We start from the raw sequence: 19,975 nt of genomic DNA on the forward strand, positions 1-19,975 counted from the left end.
GGCATGGCACAGTGGGGTAAACTGCCTAAACATCTGACAAATCAGTGGAAACAGAGAGGAGGGTACATTCTGCCTCATTAGCTTCTCTCATGTCAAATGTCAACTTGTATGACTGAGAGCTTTGATGCACCTACTGTAGGCAGACAGCCAGAGCCGAGGCCCTTGGTATAGTAGGTGTTTCGTTCAATGAACTGGGTCACTCTCTCTCCTTACTGTAGCTCGGAGTCAGAGCAACAGCTACGTCAGTGAACTGAGGGTTTCTGAATGTCTTTAAAAAGACAGGTAAGAAATATGTCCCTAGTATTATTTTTGATTGCGAAGAATGGCAGAAGTAATCGACATAAGCACACACACACACACACACACACACACACACACACACACACACACACACACACACACACACACACACACACACACACACACACACACACACACACACACACACACACACACACACACACACCTCTTTCTTCCCACACAGCATGCTGTCAGTCAGGTGGGAGAAACTAAAGACTGTAGATGTGTATCAGACATTTGTCCATCTCCACTGACCTGGTCTGTGAATGCACCTCCCTACCTCCCCCTTAACTCCCCTTACCTACCCCTAGCTCACCCCAGGACCCCCTCCCCTACCTTTGCCCCAGCACCTCCCAGCATCTCCCTAACCTCACCCTAACTGCCCCCTAACTCAGCCCCAGCACCCCTACCTCCCCCTTACCTCCTCCTACCGCCCCTGTACCCCAGTGCCCCCCCTCCCCACCTCCAGCCCCGTTATCTGGCTGTTTGAGGATGCTCAGCTCCCCTCTCCTCTTTGTGCTCCAAGGTGAAAGGCTGCAACTCGAGAAACTCCCATATTCACTTCCAACGTTTGTTTCTCAGGGAAGCTCTTGTTGTGTTTTTGAATAGCTCTTAAAATCCATTGTTCCCACATTCCGTTTTTTTAAGACTTTGTGGAAGAAAAAAGGCACAGTTCTCATAGAACTGTTAGTATATTATCACTAAATCAAATGGTACTGCAGTACTATTGCTCCATATTTTTTCACATTTGTTTTACAATCTATTCAGTCAATTATGTAATTATATACAGAATAAAACATACATGATTTTTCTATTAATATGGATTTTTTTTGTCTCAATCCTCTGTTACTATATCTCACTAATCATATGTCTTTCATCACACCAAGGAAAAAACGATACTCTACCCCTTATATCTAGACAGCTGTCTACAGTATCATTTTACACACAGTGGTACAGCGTTTACATTTCATTGCCTTTTCCAACCAATATTTCCACACTAAACGTTAATAATGGTTCTTATTATTACTATATTATTACTATATCATTACTATATTATTACTATATTATTACTATATTATTACTATATTATTACTATATCATTACTATATTCATAGGATGTTTTTTGTTCTCGCCATCCGGCGTCTGGACCAGTTCGTTTTCTGCATATCTTTCTGGAGGTTTTTTGAGCAGCATTGGGTTAAAGATGAGCAGATAAAGAGAGGAAAACAGAGAGAGAGAGAGAGAGAGAGATGGTTTGGTAAATGGAAAATAATGTATAGATAAGGGCCGAGCGAGGGTGATGAGGGTCGTGATGGTGAGATATCAGGTTGTGGTCAGACAAGGCTCAGGGCTATCTGACTTCTGCAAAACGTTGTTTTTGCAAGAAAGAGAAAAAACAGAGAGAAAGATATTTCGGGGCCAATAATGAATAACCTTCCAACGAGGTTGACACTGTCAACAGTTTGTGTTCTACTGCGCCTGTCTGTGTGTGACTGTGCAGGGTGATACCTACTCTCCGCTCTATGGTAGCTCTAGCTCTGCATTGCAACTCAGAGGGAATCGGCCTACCTAGAGCATTCCACAACCCTGGAGAATTAAGGGGGAGTATTCCTTGTCATCTCAGAGGGAAGCTCTTTAGGTACAAATTCACTGTGTTGAATAAAACCCGAATTAATCCCCTTAATCTTATTCATGAGATTATTATTCCCTTTTTATACATGGCTCATGTGCCGTATAGCCCCTGTCTTTAACAGTACAGCATGCCCGATGGAAAAAAGGAACACCAGAAATTTCACCAACTCATTTGATACGGTCTTGATCCCTCAGTTATTATTTCTCTGTGTCGGAATTGGTGATCGTCAGTAGAATGTGTCACGAAACCACAGAAGAGAACAGAGCGAACACAGAAGAGAACAGAGCGAACACAGAAGAGAACAGAGCGAACACAGAAGAGAACAGAGCGAACACAGAAGAGAACAGAGCGAACACAGAAGAGAACAGAGCGAACACAGAAGAGAACAGAGCGAACACAGAAGAGAACAGAGTGAACACAGAAGAAGAAAAACCAGAGCAGGGCGGAGGTGGTTATAGTAATCATGCGCGCCTGTCTTCCAAGGAGACCTTGTGTCGTGCTTTGACCTCTGCTCTGCTGCAGTGGGCCCCGTGTCCTTATCATCCTCAGTCGTAAATATGACAACCCTACAGTGTTGTGAGTCTCTTACCTGGGAGACAATTCTGCTGTCACTGTGCCAGTGGTGGAAAAAGTACCCAATTGTCATACTTGAGTAAAAGTAACGATACCTTGATAGAAAATGACTCAAGTAAATGTGAAAGTCACCCAGTAAAATACAACTTCAGTAAAAGTCTAAAAGTTTTTGGTGTTAAATACACTTAAGTATCAAAAGTAAATGTAGTTGCTAAAATATACTTAAGTATCAAAAATTTAAGTAAAAGTAGAAATCATTTCACATTCCATGTTTTTTAAATTTGCGTATAGCCACGGGCACACTCCAACACTCATACATCATTTACAAACAAAGCATTTGTGTTTAGTGAATACGCCGTATAAGAGGCACCAGGGATGACCAGGGATTTTCTTGATGGGTGTGAATTGGACCATTTTCCTGTCCTGCTTCAAAATGTAACGAGTACTTTTGGGTGTCAGGGAAAATATATGGAGTAGAAAGTACATTATTGTTTTTTAGGAATGTAGTGGAGTAAAAGTGAAATTTGTCAAAAATTTAAAATAGCAAAGTAAAGTACAGATACCTCCAAAAAACTTCTTAAGTAGTACATTAAAGTATTTTACACCACTGCAATGCGCTTCATTAGGGTTTGAACCCTAATTCATATGAAGGGATGTGTATTTCCACTGCTACTCACCAGGTACTAGTCATTGTTGCTTCTTAAAAATATACATTTTCCGTACTTCAGAATTCAGGTTGAGCAGATTCCTTGACTTTTTCAACATTTATTACTACACTTATTGGCCCATTTTATTAGCAACATACTTATGCAATTTTAAAGATGGACCTTCCTAGAAAAACATCACCAGGGATAGTGACACCTTCTTTATTCTGAGTAAGAAACAAGTGATGCAAAGTGAGAATTGTTCACCTTGGTTTCAACCACCCGAGAATTCATAGAAAATCATGTCAGATCTGTCATGACAGCCCCTCTTTAACCACTCTAATTGGCACATGTCTCTCTTTGAGTAAGCACAAAAGTGATTTTGTGCTTATTAGAGAGGAGAGATGTTTGTGTCAGGTAGTGCGTGTAAAGGCATGTGAATGTATGTGTGTGGTTCTGTGCGTGCTGGTGTGTGTATGTATGTGTGTGTGTGTGTGTGTGTGTGTGTGTGTGTGTGTGTGTGTGTGTGTGTGTGTGTGTGTGTGTGTGTGTGTGTGTGTGTGTGCGGGGGTTCCTGAATGTTTTGGGTTACAGCACAGCGGCTGGTCGGCTGGCTGCTCCTGGCCTCCTGAAACGGCCACAGATCACTATGCTTGTCATCAGGCACCATTATATCCCTCTCTCCCAGGCTCCTTCAAGTCTATCGCTGTCTGTCCTACCTCATACAACTCTGTTCCTTCACTAAAGACACAAGACACTGTCGGCCCTATTCAGGCCGTACTGATAACTGGCTGCTTCTGGGGTAGCACTCTCACAAAGCAGCACTCTTTCACTGCCGCAAGTGAATATGAACTTTTACTTTAAGATGAACATCGACAGTTTCTTTCTGTTGCAGGCTCTAAATAGAACCGTGTTGATTAAATGCACGTTCTCACAGAAGAACAAAAAACACAGCTTGATTGTTAATTCAGTGTTGTTTACCTTCATGTCACTAAATAATTGAAGGCCAGGTGGTTTAATATGGCTCTGACTGACCCTAATCACTCACTTATAATCCACACAGGATGAAATATTCACGGGCCCCGTGCGTGATTCGGTCCCGTGAAGACCTTATCACCTAAAACCGGAAATTGATATCCCCACAACACATCTGATATGCTACTACGTTTAAATAAGCAAATAAGACAATGTAAAAGCTTGAATGTTAGAATTTTCTGGCGGATAAGTCTGCCTACTTAACACTGTATTGATTTGTAATTACTATACGGCTGAACTTAAAACTATATCATGTGGACAGTGTTGCAAACAGACAAAATTGATGGAAAAAATATACTTTATTGATGCAATTATAACGGTGTGTGTGTGTGTGTGTGTGTGTGTGTGTGTGTGTGTGTGTGTGTGTGTGTGTGTGTGTGTGTGTGTGTGTGTGTGTGTGTGTGTGTGTGTGTGTGTGTGTGTGTGTGTGTGTGTGTGTGTGTGTGTGTGTGTGTGTGCGTGTATAGGCCTACAGTATCTGCTAATATTGAGGGTAGACTTGCATGGCTGCAGGGTGGATCTTATCTGTGTGGTGTAAACATATATTTTGTGTTTTTTTCTTCTTCTGTGGAGATAGAGAGATGTGCGAGAGTCCAGCTATGCCAGCAGAGCTCTCTCAGATTACTGCTTGCCATGGCAGATACACTGCAGGCTGAATAGAATCCTACTTACATAAACAGTATAAGCGAGTATAGAACTTTATCCCTGAATTTATATTGTGTGTGTATATGTAAGCGGACTATATCTTATCACATTGCTTTGTAAAACAGAGTATCGACATATTCCAGTTATTAAATGCAAACATGTTGAATTGTGCTACTTAGTATTTTGTCCGTTGTCAAATGTACCTATATCTATTGCTGATAATATATGCCCCTGGTAAAATGCATTTTTGCAATAGAAAAGTAACTATTCTATTCATTGTAATACAAGACACACCAATTTTCTGAGTTGTATACTGCAGAATACTTTGAGATTGTTGTAAACAGGTCATTGTTGACCTGTTCGAGGTGTTAAGTAGTCCTGTGAAGTTCTTTTCACAGTAAAGCACCGACACAGACATGGAGACCACAGTGGTGTCTCTCTGCGTGACTCCGTGCAGCTGCAGGTTGGAGCACAACGTAGCTTCTAGTCCACAGACAGGACCTCAGGGTCATGCCAAGATGATCTCTCTCTCTCTCTCTCTCTCTCTCTCTCTCTCTCTCTCTCTCTCTCTTTCTCTATCCATTATCTTTCTCTCCTCCCATTTCTTTCTTTCTTTCTCTCTTTCTTTTTCTCTTTCCTCCCTCATTCACCAACTCTCACCTCTCTCCCTTCTCAGCCCTTTCCTCTCTCTCGCTATCTGTCTGTCTGTCTGTCTGTCTGTCTGTCTGTCTGTCTGTCTGTCTGTCTGTCTGTCTGTCTGTCTGTCTGTCTGTCTGTCTGTCTGTCTGTCTGTCTGTCTGTCTGTCTGTCTGTCTGTCTGTCTGTCTGTCTGTCTGTTCTCTCTCTCTCTCTCTCTCTCTCTCTCTCTCTCTCTCTCTCTCTCTCTCTCTCTCTCTTCCTCTCTCTCTCTGTCTGTCTCTGCCTCCCCCTCTCAAGTGTGTGTGTATGTGTACATATGGCCTCGAGTGGGTGTCTCTATATATATGTGTGTGTGTGTGTGTGTGTGTGTGTGTGTGTGTGTGTGTGTGTCTGTGTCTGTATCTGTGTGTATGTGAGCGGCCCATATCTTATCACCGGGGCAGATTAAGCTCCTGCCTACGATAACGTCCGTCGGTAAACAGGCGACAGGCGATGCACAGCGACAGGGAGCCCAAATGGGCGATTAGAGGTTCTCGGCTTGGCACAGGGGGTCAAGAGAGAGAGCGTCACCTCTGCCTGTACGATAACTCCCCCCTGTTATTTCCACCCAGCCTCACTGGCCCTCTCATAAACACCAGACACCTTCAATCTCACCAGAGAGCACAGACCGACACAATGCTTGGGACTTTGGTCCCATATCTGTCCACTCTAACGTCAGTCCATGTCCTTTGAACCATATCAAGACAGTACACTATTCAGTACACTAGACAAAACACTAGACAGTACACTAGACAGAACACTAGATAGTACTCTAGACAATACACTATACAGAACACTAGACAGTACACTTTGTTGTCACCTCTAAGACCATGTGATACTTGATGTTGTGTATCAGTGCATCTTGGTGTAACGTTACTGTACTGTAGGAGCTTTTAGATTCAGCTTTCAATGGTCGGGAATTATTAGAATTAAATAATGAATCATTATTGTGATGGGTCAGACTAATTACCATTTGTTAGTGACATCTAATGACCCCTGTCCCTGCCTAGGGCTCTATGGCTACAGTAGGGCTTTATGGCTAAAGTAGGGCTCTATGGCTACAGTAGGGCTTTATCGCTACAGTAGGGCTTTATGGCTACAGTAGGGATTTATGACTAAAGTAGGGCTCTATGGCTACAGTAGGGCTTTATGGCTAAAGTAGGGCTCTATGGCTACAGTAGGGCTTTATGACTAAAGTAGGGCTCTATGGCTACAGTAGGGCTTTATGGCTAAAGTAGGGCTCTATGGCTACAGTAGGGCTTTATCGCTACAGTAGGCCTTTATGGCTACAGTAGGGCTTTATGACTAAAGTAGGGCTCAGTAGGGCTTTATGGCTACAGTAGGGGCTACAGTAGGGAAATATGGCTACAGTAGGGCTTTATGGCTACAGTAGAGCAATATGGCTACAGTAGGGCTTTATTGCTACAGTATGGTTCTATGGCTACAGTAGGGCAATATGGCTACAGTAGTCTTCCCCCATACCCATAGGACAAACTACAAGTGTGAATGCAAGAAGCACACACATACTGTACACTTTTCTCTTTAACCAGCATAATCTATTAAGATATCTATTGTCATCCTTAAATAAAGTATGCAGAATATTGAGGATAATTGGGTCCATTGACGATATTGTTTTCTTTCTCATCAAATATCGTAAAACTCCTTGTCATCGGCATATACTTACAGTGAAGCCATATCTCAGCCCTGTCTGTCTCATTAGGCCGGTGTTTTAGAAGCAGCTTTCTCCATATCTCAGCCCTGTCTGTCTCATTAGGCCGGTGTTTTAGAAGCAGCTTTCTCCATATCTCAGCCCTGTCTGTCTCATTAGGGCGGTGTTTTAGAAGCAGCTTTCTTCATATCTCAGCCTCTGTCTCATTAGGCCGGTGTTTTAGAAGCAGCTTTCTTCATATCTCAGCCCTGTCTGTCTCATTAGGCCGGTGTTTTAGAAGCAGCTTTCTTCATATCTCAGCCCTCTGTCTCATTAGGCCGGTGTTTTAGAAGCAGCTTTCTTCATATCTCAGCCTCTGTCTCATTAGGCCGGTGTTTTAGAAGCAGCTTTCTCCATATCTCAGCCCTGTCTGTCTCATTAGGCCGGTGTTTTAGAAGCAGCTTTCTCCATATCTCAGCCCTGTCTGTCTCATTAGGCCGGTGTTTTAGAAGCAGCTTTCTCCATATCTCAGCCCTGTCTGTCTCATTAGGCCGGTGTTTTAGAAGCAGCTTTCTTCATATCTCAGCCCTGTCTGTCTCATTAGGCCGGTGTTTTAGAAGCAGCTTTCTCCATATCTCAGCCCTGTCTGTCTCATTAGGCCGGTGTTTTAGAAGCAGCTTTCTTCATATCTCAGCCCTGTCTGTCTCATTAGGCCGGTGTTTTAGAAGCAGCTTTCTCCATATCTCAGCCCTGTCTGTCTCATTAGGCCGGTGTTTTAGAAGCAGCTTTCTCCATATCTCAGCCTCTGTCTCATTAGGCCGGTGTTTTAGAAGCAGCTTTCTTCATATCTCAGCCCTGTCTGTCTCATTAGGCCGGTGTTTTAGAAGCAGCTTTCTCCATATCTCAGCCCTGTCTGTCTCATTAGGCCGGTGTTTTAGAAGCAGCTTTCTCCATATCTCAGCCCTGTCTGTCTCATTAGGCCGGTGTTTTAGAAGCAGCTTTCTCCATATCTCAGCCTCTGTCTCATTAGGCCGGTGTTTTAGAAGCAGCTTTCTTCATATCTCAGCCTCTGTCTCATTAGGCCGGTGTTTTAGAAGCAGCTTTCTCCATATCTCAGCCCTGTCTGTCTCATTAGGCCGGTGTTTTAGAAGCAGCTTTCTTCATATCTCAGCCCTGTCTGTCTCATTAGGCCGGTGTTTTAGAAGCAGCTTTCTTCATATTTCAGCCCTGTCTGTCTCATTAGGCCGGTGTTTTAGAAGCAGCTTTCTTCATATCTCAGCCTCTGTCTCATTAGGCCGGTGTTTTAGAAGCAGCTTTCTCCATATCTCAGCCCTGTCTGTCTCATTAGGCCGGTGTTTTAGAAGCAGCTTTCTTCATATCTCAGCCTCTGTCTCATTAGGCCGGTGTTTTAGAAGCAGCTTTCTCCATATCTCAGCCCTGTCTGTCTCATTAGGCCGGTGTTTTAGAAGCAGCTTTCTTCATATCTCAGCCCTGTCTGTCTCATTAGGCCGGTGTTTTAGAAGCAGCTTTCTTCATATCTCAGCCTCTGTCTCATTAGGCCGGTGTTTTAGAAGCAGCTTTCTTCATATCTCAGCCCTGTCTGTCTCATTAGGCCGGTGTTTTAGAAGAAGCTTTCTTCATATCTCAGCTCAAGAAGTGTTTTTAGGGAGCGTCCCAGTGATGAGGGTGAGTCGTTTGACCCCCTGGCGGATTGGTGATCGCTGAGATCCTGGTTGAAGACAGCGGAGGTGTATTTGGAGGGCCAGTTGGTCTGTCTCATTAGGCCGGTGTTTTAGAAGCAGCTTTCTTCATATCTCAGCCCTGTCTGTCTCATTAGGCCGGTGTTTTAGAAGCAGCTTTCTTCATATCTCAGCCTCTGTCTCATTAGGCCGGTGTTTTAGAAGCAGCTTTCTTCATATCTCAGCCTCTGTCTCATTAGGCCGGTGTTTTAGAAGCAGCTTTCTCCATATCTCAGCCTCTGTCTCATTAGGCCGGTGTTTTAGAAGCAGCTTTCTCCATATCTCAGCCCTGTCTGTCTCATTAGGCCGGTGTTTTAGAAGCAGCTTTCTTCATATCTCAGCCTCTGTCTCATTAGGCCGGTGTTTTAGAAGCAGCTTTCTCCATATCTCAGCCCTGTCTGTCTCATTAGGCCGGTGTTTTAGAAGCAGCTTTCTTCATATCTCAGCCCTGTCTGTCTCATTAGGCCGGTGTTTTAGAAGCAGCTTTCTTCATATCTCAGCCCTGTCTGTCTCATTAGGCCGGTGTTTTAGAAGCAGCTTTCTTCATATCTCAGCCTCTGTCTCATTAGGCCGGTGTTTTAGAAGCAGCTTTCTTCATATCTCAGCCCTGTCTGTCTCATTAGGCCGGTGTTTTAGAAGCAGCTTTCTTCATATCTCAGCCCTGTCTGTCTCATTAGGCCGGTGTTTTAGAAGCAGCTTTCTCCATATCTCAGCCCTGTCTGTCTCATTAGGCCGGTGTTTTAGAAGCAGCTTTCTTCATATCTCAGCCCTGTCTGTCTCATTAGGCCGGTGTTTTAGAAGCAGCTTTCTTCATATCTCAGCCTCTGTCTCATTAGGCCGGTGTTTTAGAAGCAGCTTTCTTCATATCTCAGCCCTGTCTGTCTCATTAGGCCGGTGTTTTAGAAGCAGCTTTCTCCATATCTCAGCCCTGTCTGTCTCATTAGGCCGGTGTTTTAGAAGCAGCTTTCTTCATATCTCAGCCTCTGTCTCATTAGGCCGGTGTTTTAGAAGCAGCTTTCTTCATATCTCAGCCCTGTCTGTCTCATTAGGCCGGTGTTTTAGAAGCAGCTTTCTTGTTCATCAATACATAGAGATCACACATGGCCATTTATTGGGGATTTCTGATAATTGATTTATTCATTTTCATAGCCATCTTGATATAATCTGCTGTAAGTATGTGGAGGCTAGTGTTAGACACATGGTGCTTATATTACATTTACATTTAAGTCATTTAGCAGACGCTCTTATCCAGAGCGACTTACAAATTAGTAGATAGCAGAAGTCGTAGTGGTAGTAGTAGTAGTAGCAGTAGCAGCAGTAGCAGTATCAGTAGTAGTAGCAGCAATAGTAGTAGCAGTAAATGTAGTAGTAGCAGCAGCAGTAGTAGTAGTAGTAGTAGTAGTAGCAGCTGCAGCAGTAGTAGTAGTAGCAGCAGTAGTAGAGTAGTAGAATTAGCAGCTGCAGCAGTAGTAGTAGTAGAAGCAGCTGCAGTAGTAGTAGTAGTAGTAGTAGTTGTTGAAGTAGTAGAAGTAGTATTTGTAACAGCATTAGCAGCAGTAGTAGCATTAGCAGTAGTAGTAGTGGTAGTAGCATTAGCAGTAGTAGTAATAGTATCAGTAGTATCAGTAGTAGTAGTAGCAGTAGGAGATGTAGTAGTAGTAGCAGTAGTAATAGTAGTAGTAGTAGTAGTAGTAGAAGCAGCAGTAGCAGTAGCAGTAGTAGTAGTAGTAGTAGTAGTAGTAGTAGAAGCAGTAGCAGTAGTAATAGTAGTAGTAGTTAGTAGTAGTAGTAGTAGCAGTAGTAGCAGAAGTAGTAGTAATAGCAGTAGTAGTAGTAATAGTAGTAGTAGTTAGTAGTAGTAGCAGTAGTAGCAGAAGTAGTAGTAATAGCAGTAGTAGTAGTAGCAGTAGTAGTATTAGAAGTAGTAGCAATAGTAGTAGCACTAGTAGTAGTAGTAGTAGTTGTAGAAGTAGTAGTAGTTGTAGTAGTAGTAGTAGTAGTAGTAGCAGCAGCAGCAGCAGCAATAGTAGTAGCAGTAAAAATAGTAGTAGTAGTAGTAGTAGCAGCAGTAGTAGTAGTAGTATAATTTAGTAGTAGTAGTAGTTAGTAGTAGTAGTAGTAGCAGTAGTAGCAGTAGCAGTAGCAGCAGTAGTAGTAGTAGCAGTAGTAGTATTTAGTAGTCGTAGTTGTAGTAGTAGTAGTGGTAGTAGTAGGAGTAGTAATAGTAGTAGTTAGAAGTAGTAGTAGTAGTAGTAGTAGTAGTAGTAGTAGTAGTAGTAGCAGTAGTAGTAGTAGTAGTAGTAGAAGTAGTAGTACTAGTACTTGTAGCAGCAGCAGTAGCAGTAGTAGTAGTAGTAGTAGTAGTAGTTGTTGAAGTAGTAGAAGTAGTAGTTGTAGCAGCAGTAGCAGCATTAGCAGTAGCAGTAGTAGCATTAGCAATAGTAGGAGTAGCAGTAGCATTAGCAGTAGTAGTAGTAGCAGTAGTAGCTGTAGTAGAATTTATTAGTAGTTAGTAGTAGCAGTAGCAGTAGTAGCAGTAGCAGTAGTAGTAGTAGTAGTAGTAGTAGTAGTAGTAGTAGTAGTAGCAGTAGTAGTAGAAGCAGTAGCAGTAGTAGTAGTAGTAGTAGTACTAGTACTAGTAGTAGCAGCAATAGTAGTAGCAGTAAAAGTAGTAGTAGTAGTAGTAGCAGCAGTAGTAGTAGTAGTAGTAGTAGTAGTAGTTGTTGAAGTAGTAGTAGTAGTAGTAGTAGCAGTAGTAGTATTTAGTAGTCGTAGTTGTAGTAGAAGTAGTAGTAGTGGTAGTAGTAGGAGTAGTAGTAGTAGTAGTTAGAAGTAGTAGTAGTAGTAGTAGTAGTAGTAGTAGTAGTAGTAGCAGTAATAGTAGTTAGTAGTAGTAGCAGTAGTAGTAGCACTAGTTGTGGTAGAAGCAGTAGCAGTAGTAGTAGTAGTAGTAGAATAGTAGTTGATATTTCAGACGTGATTCTCCCGTACAAATAAATTACCAACCCCGACAAAAATGTCCATAAATTATAATTCACATTTCCTGTTGCTGCTGTATTACTTCAGTGATATTACAGTATCAATGAAACAAATGAATATTACTCAATGATTAACAATTATCTGTATACAAGTGTAAACGATCTGTGTCCCATTCCGAGAGCTGGTTTATGTTTTTTGCTAACATGGAAAAATGTTCATGATTAAACCACAAATTGCGTATTGAAGTGTTGATTTAAAGGGCAAACCAGTCATTTTGAGCCTGCCTGTTTTGTTATTGTGACTGATATGTGCCTTTCCTTGTCATTATTGTGGTATACACAGGAAACGTCAGAGGCCAGGTACGTAGGAGGCAAGCACACAGGCCTGTGTCTCCAAGAGGATGATATTCCAGTCCTCTCTCATGTAGGTCACAGGTCGTCTGAAAACTCTCCTACTCTACCTTTTTTACTTTGTATCATTTTCCTTTTAACACCGTAAAGAAGAGAGTTGTTGTCCCCTTCTCTCTCTCTTGTTCTGTCCCAGAGGAATCGCCATGGCGATGGTGATTATGTCACCACTTAGTGAACTAACTGACACTGATGGTTTGAAATGGACTCGTGGTCCCAGTAGGCCCACGCCCCCTCGCCTCCCCCCCAGCTCCCCTCGCCCCTCCACCCTCCGCCCAGTCCCTCTGTCTGTCAGGACCCTCTGTGCAGGGTGTTGGGTTACCCCAGAGTGACGGCAAGGCCAAGTTCAACAGCAGACCCAGGGAGGGAGCAGGCAGGCAGGCAGGCCCTCTGAAGAACAGCTTGTTGGAAGGGGGGAAGATGAGGGGGAGAAGGGGGAGATAGCAAGCCTCTCTATAGTCTCCCTCCTGCCCTCCTCCAGATTCTCTACTCTCTCTCCAGAACCTCTCTCCCTCCTGTCCTCCTCCAGATTCTCTACTCACTCTCCAGAACCTCTCTCCCTCCTGCCCTCCTCCAGATTCTCTACTCACTCTCCAGAACCTCTCTCCCTCCTGTCCTCCTCCAGATTCTCTACTCACTCTCCAGTACCTCTCTCCCTCCTGTCCTCCTCTAGATTCTCTACTCACTCTCCAGAACCTCTCTCCCTCCTGTCCTCCTCCAGATTCTCTACTCACTCTCCAGTACCTCTCTCCCTCCTGTCCTCCTCTAGATTCTCTACTCACTCTCCAGAACCTTTTTCCCTCCTGTCCTCCTCCAGATTCTCTACTCACTCTTCAGAACCTCTCTCCCTCCTGTCCTCCTCCAGATTCTCTACTCACTCTCCAGAACCTCTCTTCCCCCTGCCCTCCTCCAGATTATCTACTCACTCTCCAGAACCTCTCTCCCTCCTGTCCTCCTCCAGATTCTCTACTCACTCTCCAGAACCTCTCTTCCTCCTGCCCTCCTCCAGATTATCTACTCACTCTCCAGAACCTCTCTCCCTCCTGTCCTCCTCCAGATGCTCTACTCCCTCTCCAGAACCTCTCTCCCTCCTGTCCTCCAGATTCTCTACTCACTCTCCAGTACCTCTCTCCCTCCTGTCCTCCTCCAGATGCTTTACTCCCTCTCCAGAATCTCTCTCCCTCCTTTCCTCCTCCATATTCTCTACTCACTCTCCAGAACCTTTCTCCCTCCTGTCCTCCTCCAGATGCTCTACTCCCTCTCCAGAACCTCTCTCCCTCCTTTCCTCCTCCATATTCTCTACTCACTCTCCAGAACCTCTCTCCCTCCTGTCCTCCTCCATATTCTCTACTCACTCTCCAGAACCTCTCTCCCTCCTGTCCTCCTCCAGATTCTCTACTCACTCTCCAGAACCTCTCTTCCTCCTGTCCTGGCCCTCCTCTACCCCTCTTCACTTTCCCCCACCCCCTCCTTTGCCCTTCGCCAGCTCCTTGCCTACTTTCCCTCCTGTCCTCTCTTTTCCTCTGCTCTTTCTCTCCTGCCCTTCTCTCCTTTGTCCCACTGCATGACCTGAGCTGCTCAGAGAGAAAGCACCACAAACTTAGAGACCTGGAGAGAAAAACCTCTTCATCACATTTTAACAGTCTCTACTGAGGATCAACTTTCCTTCACCTACACTTTCTCTCACTTTAGTGTCATACATCATGGAAATGGTTGGTTTGGTTAACCTTTAACCTTTCAATTAGATTTTACTTGATGTACAGTAGTATTTCACTTTCAAACTGTTGATAATAATAAGGGTGATGCTGTTCCAATTTGATTTGAATTTAATCAAATCTAATCTATACTTATTAGATTCCCTTCAATTAAAACCAATAGTGTAACTCAAGCTATCGTTTCCCCAAACAGGGGAAGAGAGGGGCCTAATGTCCTTCGTCTCAAGTTATTGTCAATTGCCATTAAGCCATTCAAAATGGTCATTTGTGACGAGCCAAATATGAAGTCACCCCTCCCTCTCTCCTCCTCCCCATCCTTTCTCTCTCTTGCTCTTCATCCCTCCATCGGGGAGTGATGGTGGTGCGCAGACAGACATATGTGTTTTGTCTATTAAAAGAGACAGCCGGCGTGCTTTGGGGAGGTGACCCCAGAGCTCTGTGACAGCTTCAGTTACACTAACACATGAGCTCCCCTCACCCCCTCCCTCACCCCTCCTCACCTCTCCCTCACAGAGGTCGCACACACCGTGGGGAGCGGAGTGCACCTCTCTAAGCTGCCAGCCTCCCCTCACCCCTCCTCCTCCTCCCACACCTAAACCCCAATCCTGGCTGATCTAGGAGTGTGTGGGGTGGTGGGGGGTGGGTGTGGGGGGTGGGGATTTAGCAGTTTATCCCTTTGAAGGGGGTAAATTGGAAATTAAACTACTGGGGAGACACATATGTAGATGGCTGCAGTGATAGGGCCCCTTCTCACCTTCTCTCTTTTTCATTCTCTCTCTCTCTCTCTCTCTCTCTCTCTCTCTCTCTCTCTCTCTCTCTCTTTCTCCCTCTCTTTCCATTGCTGATTTAATTACGTTTAGGAAATGATAGAATAACTGTGTCCACCTGCTTTGTTTCACACTAGAATAATATCTTCGTTTAGCTCCCTAACCCCCAGTCTAACCGCCAGTCTAACCCCCCAGTCTAACCCCCAGTCTGCTGGTATCTCTGTTCACACTGTGGCTGACCTCTACTTGCTCCACACACAGGGATACACACACTCACTCACTCACTCACATGTGCCTGCATGAACGCATAGCGGTCCGACGTGTTGAGTGCTTTTGTAGAGTTTACCAGTGAGTGTTGAGTGTGTTATTGACACGTTAACTTTATTGCCCGTTTAGTGTGTCACCATTTTGGTGTTAATGGTAACAAGCAGGTGTTGCTTCTCCAATGGTGGACTACAGAGATTGTTGTATGGTGAGAGGGTGTCCCGTGAGAGTGCTGAGTTAGTAGAGAGAGCGGTGTGGTGTGATAACTACCCAGAGCAGTGATGAATGGCCTGCTGGCACAATGGACTGTGGCTGTGATCGGAGAGGAGATGTGACCTGGCAGAGACCTCAGTCACTCTCTGTCCGTCCCCCTCACTCAAGCCTGCTTCAGTTTTGTCTGAACACTAAAACTAACTATGATCTCATCCTGCTGCTGGCCAGTTGGGAAGGTGTGGTCAAATAAACCAGTTTGTGAAACAGTAGGAAATACCGTTTTAGGGTGTCCTTCTATATACAGTACATTAGTGGTTTCAGAGGGCAGGTCTTATTTCACATCTAATTAGTTATATCCAATATTTGTATTCTCTCCTTAATTTCCAGTAATCCTCTCTCTCCCTCTTTCTTGTAGTTAGCTTCCTTCTTGACATGTTTTACTGTACGTTAAGCCAGGAGGTTAGAAATGCTCAACTTCCCAATGAGGTTCTGCCACAGATGACAAAAAGAGAACAAGAAAGAAATGCACACAGAAAGACAACACTGCAGTAAAATGCGAGGTTGTAATTTTGACGGTGACCGCTTCACTTTGCCGCGGCGACGGCGTGCAGCTCTGCTCGCCGGTTCTTGAGTGAGAAGGGCTCCGAAGAGTTTTGGCTTTTCTGTGACGATGGGGGCCTACATTTTGACATGGAGAGAAGAGGCCAATTAGTCCATTAATGTGAGTGTTGACAGGCGGATTACTCCCCCGGCTCGCCCTCCCCTTTAAAAAACAGTCCCATAATATCATTAAGGCCAGCAATAATTCAGCTCCTAAAGGGCCAGCCCGGGCTGGGCAGGGGACTGTTGAAAGTTTTACCTCGCTAATGACCTACTCAGGGTCTTCGCCCCAAATGGACAGACTACAATATAACATAAAACTTTTAGGTCACGTCGTGAGTGGGACATTCAGGCTCGTCAGGCTAATGTGATTGGCAGCTGGGGGCTGGGGAGCTGTGGAGCTGGGGTTGGGACTGAAGCAGAGGCCGTGGTTCCGTGGTTGTGCTGTTTGAAGCTGCCGCGCTCCATTGTCTTCATTCTGGGCCCTTTGTTTCAGAGTAGGCCTGAGTTGCATGAGCCATTGTTTGTTCACAAAGGAAGTGTTTCGGTTTCCATGAGTGGAATAAACAGCTATACCATACAGCAGAGGAGGTTGACAGATGCTATACCCCAAGGGGACTAGGGAAGAAGATGAAGAGGCGTTCTCTGTGTGTATCTATGTGGCGCCTCCCCGTAGTCTTCAGTAGGTCTCCCCTCTATGTAGGTTTACAGTTACAGGTCAGGGGTCGTAGGTGAGAGGTTGGGGCGGGGCTACACTGACAATGATGCAGGTGCTCCATTCAGCTCCACTCACCTGCAGCGTGTGGATGTCCGACCTTGTCACTCAATTAAGATTGGGGATCCATGCGCGCACACAGACACACAGACACACAGACACACAGACACACAGACACACAGACAGACACACAGACACACAGACAGACACACAGACACAGACACACACACACACACACACACACACACACACACACACACACACACACACACACACACACACACATACACATACACATACACATACACACACACAGACACACACACAGACACACAGACACACACACAGACACACACACACACACACACACACACACACACACACACACACACACACACACACACACACACACACACACACACACACACACACACACACACACACATACACACACACACACATACACACACAAAATCATCCCTACACACTTGCAGTCATGACCATTGCTTGGACCCCATGTAGTTAAGGGATTCTCTTACTGGACTGTGTGTGGAGGCGGGGAATCCGAGCGGTGTGGTCGGCGTGGAGACAAAGGGCCCGTTGGCCCCTGGGTTTGGGCTCAGGAAGCCCCAGGTGTGGCCCCTGAGCCCTGGGTCCTGGAGAAGGTTCCTCTCTCTCTGCAACAGGTGTTAGAACAGGCCCTGCTTTGTAGATCCATTCCTGAGAGGACGGGACATTGGACAGGCCTGGAGATGGATGTTCAGTCTCTTTCTCTCTGTATGGATGTGCAAGGCGGTGTTCTTTCGAGCCTTGACCCATCTCTCTACTTACAGGACAGCTCACTCGGATCCTTGACATGATATGAGGGTGCATTACTACCCTTGCTGGGGCCTAAAAAACCTACTGCACACTACAGACACACCACCCATCCACACAGTACCGGACTGTTCATAGTGAAAGTGTTGATGTCAGATTGTGTTTTGCACCAACTAGATTCTCTGGGATTTTTGGGGAAATTATGATGAAAAACAATGGCTTAGTAAATAGAGTTGAAGTCGGATGTTTACATACACTTTCTTGATAACAAACTATAGTTTTGAGCATGACACAAGTCATTTTTCCAACCATTGTTTACAGACAGATTATTTCACTTATAATTCACTGTATCACAATTCCAGTGGGTCAGACGTGTACACTAAGTTGACTGTGCCATTAAACAGCTTGGAAAATTCAAAAAAATTCTGTCATGGCTTTAGAAGCTTCTGATAGGCTAATTGACATCATTTGAATCAATTGGAGGTGTACCTGTGGATGTATTTCAAGGCCTACCTTCAAACGCAGTACCTCTTTGCTTGACATCATGGGAAAATCAAAGGAAATTAGCCAAGACCTCCGAAAATAAATTGTAGACCTCCTGTTACGAATCCCTTTTGGCCCGACAGTCTAGGGGGGATGGTAATGAGACCCGTAACATAACTCATGCAAATTATTATTGTGACAAAGTAAAAGTGTGAACGAAATAACCACGACAACAGAAATCTACCGTCAAACTCCAGGTTTATTTATAAACACACGGTAATGGGGGGAGCAGGAAAAGGGGCTGAGCTGGACCCAAGGAAAGAAACAATAAGTATTCAAAAACACCCCTAAGCTAGACTAGCCTACTTTAACAACAGCTAACTAACTAACCAAAAATACAGTGGGTGGTCCGCCCAGTTCTAACTAGTGTATTTAACAAAGTTCACCTACGGGTAGTGTATGCCCATGGGCGACTTGTCTTGGTTTCCCCCTTTTCCCACCAGCAACAAACAAACACCATAACCAAAAACAATACTCACAGGTGATGACAAAGTGCTATGGAGGTGCTTAAACAAAAGAGAGGTGAAGACACAAAGCGAGAGTGAAACACAGAGACCTACAGACATGGCATTTACAGAGAGATTGAGCTAGAGATTGAGCACTAGAACAAACAAATGATGGGGTTTTTAAACCATGGGGAAGGAACTGTGATAGGGTAGGAAATAGGAGGTGTGTCTTCTGATTGATGATTGATTGTTGACTGATTGGGGAGTGATGATTTTCACCTGTGAGGGGAGAAGGAGAGAAAAGAAACACACACACAGGATACACACACACACACACACAGGATACACACAGGATACACACACACACACACGATAACTGTATCCGTAACACCTCCACAAGTCTGGTTCATCCTTGGGAGCAATTTCCAAACGCCTGAAGGTACAACGTTCATCTATACAAACAATAATACGCAAGTATAAACACCATGGGACCACGCAGCTGTCATCCCCCCCCCCTTAAAAGACCTAGATGCACTATTGTAAAGTGGCTGTTCCACTGGATGTCATAAGGTGAAAGCACCAATTTGTAAGTCGCTCTGGATAAGAGCGTCTGCTAAATGACTTAAATGTAAATGTAAATGTATACCGCTCAGGAAGGAGACGCGTTCTGTCTCCTACAGATGAATGTACTTTGGTGCGAATCAATCCCAGAACAACAGCAAAGGACTTTGTGAAGATGCTGGTGGAAACAGGTACAGAAGTATCAATATCCACAGTAAAACGAGCCCTATATCAACATAACCTGAAAGGCCGCTCAGCAAGGAAGAAGCTACTGCTCCAAGACCGCCATAAAAAAGCCAGACTACGGTTTGCAGCTGCATATGGGGACAAAGATTGTACTTTTTGGAGAAATATCCTCTGGTCTGATGAAACAAAAATAGAACTGTTTGACACACCCAAATCAAATTGCCGGTAGCTCAGGCCCTGAAACAAGGATATGCATATTCTTGGTATCACTTGAAAGGAAACACTTTGAAGTTTGTGTAAATGTGAATTGAATGTAGGAGAATGTAACACAATAGATCTGGTAGAAGAAAATACAAAGAAAAAAACAACCGTTTTTTTTGCTACCACCATTTTTGAAATGGTTCCAGCCATCACTCTGGTTGTAATTCCAATGGTGTCCACAAGATGGCAGTAGTGTACGTGCAATGTTTCTGACAGATAACTTATAAGTATGAGCGAACTACATGACATTTAGTGTGAAGTCAACCAGGTACATTTGTCTATCTAGCTAGCTTTGTTTGACCCTGATTGGTGCTTATTTGACAATGTTAGAGTCGTTCAAGTTAAGACAGCCCGTGTCATCGGCGTGCCATGAAGGCGTCGCTCTCTGACCAAATATGGTGTCCTATAGGATATACTACACCCCTAATGATATAGTGAAGTCTGGTTATGTTCTAGGATCTCTGAGGAATACATACGAAAGTGATTTGACTAGTTGAAACAACATTTAAGGTGAGATTTTCACAGATTCCTTTCTTTGCAAATTGAAATACAAGAGTGGATATACAAAATTGATCGTGCGTGCTATACGGACCTTTTTAGGATATGA

This window comes from Oncorhynchus nerka, linkage group LG23, assembly GCF_034236695.1.
Source record: "Oncorhynchus nerka isolate Pitt River linkage group LG23, Oner_Uvic_2.0, whole genome shotgun sequence".
NCBI lineage: Eukaryota > Metazoa > Chordata > Actinopteri > Salmoniformes > Salmonidae > Oncorhynchus > Oncorhynchus nerka.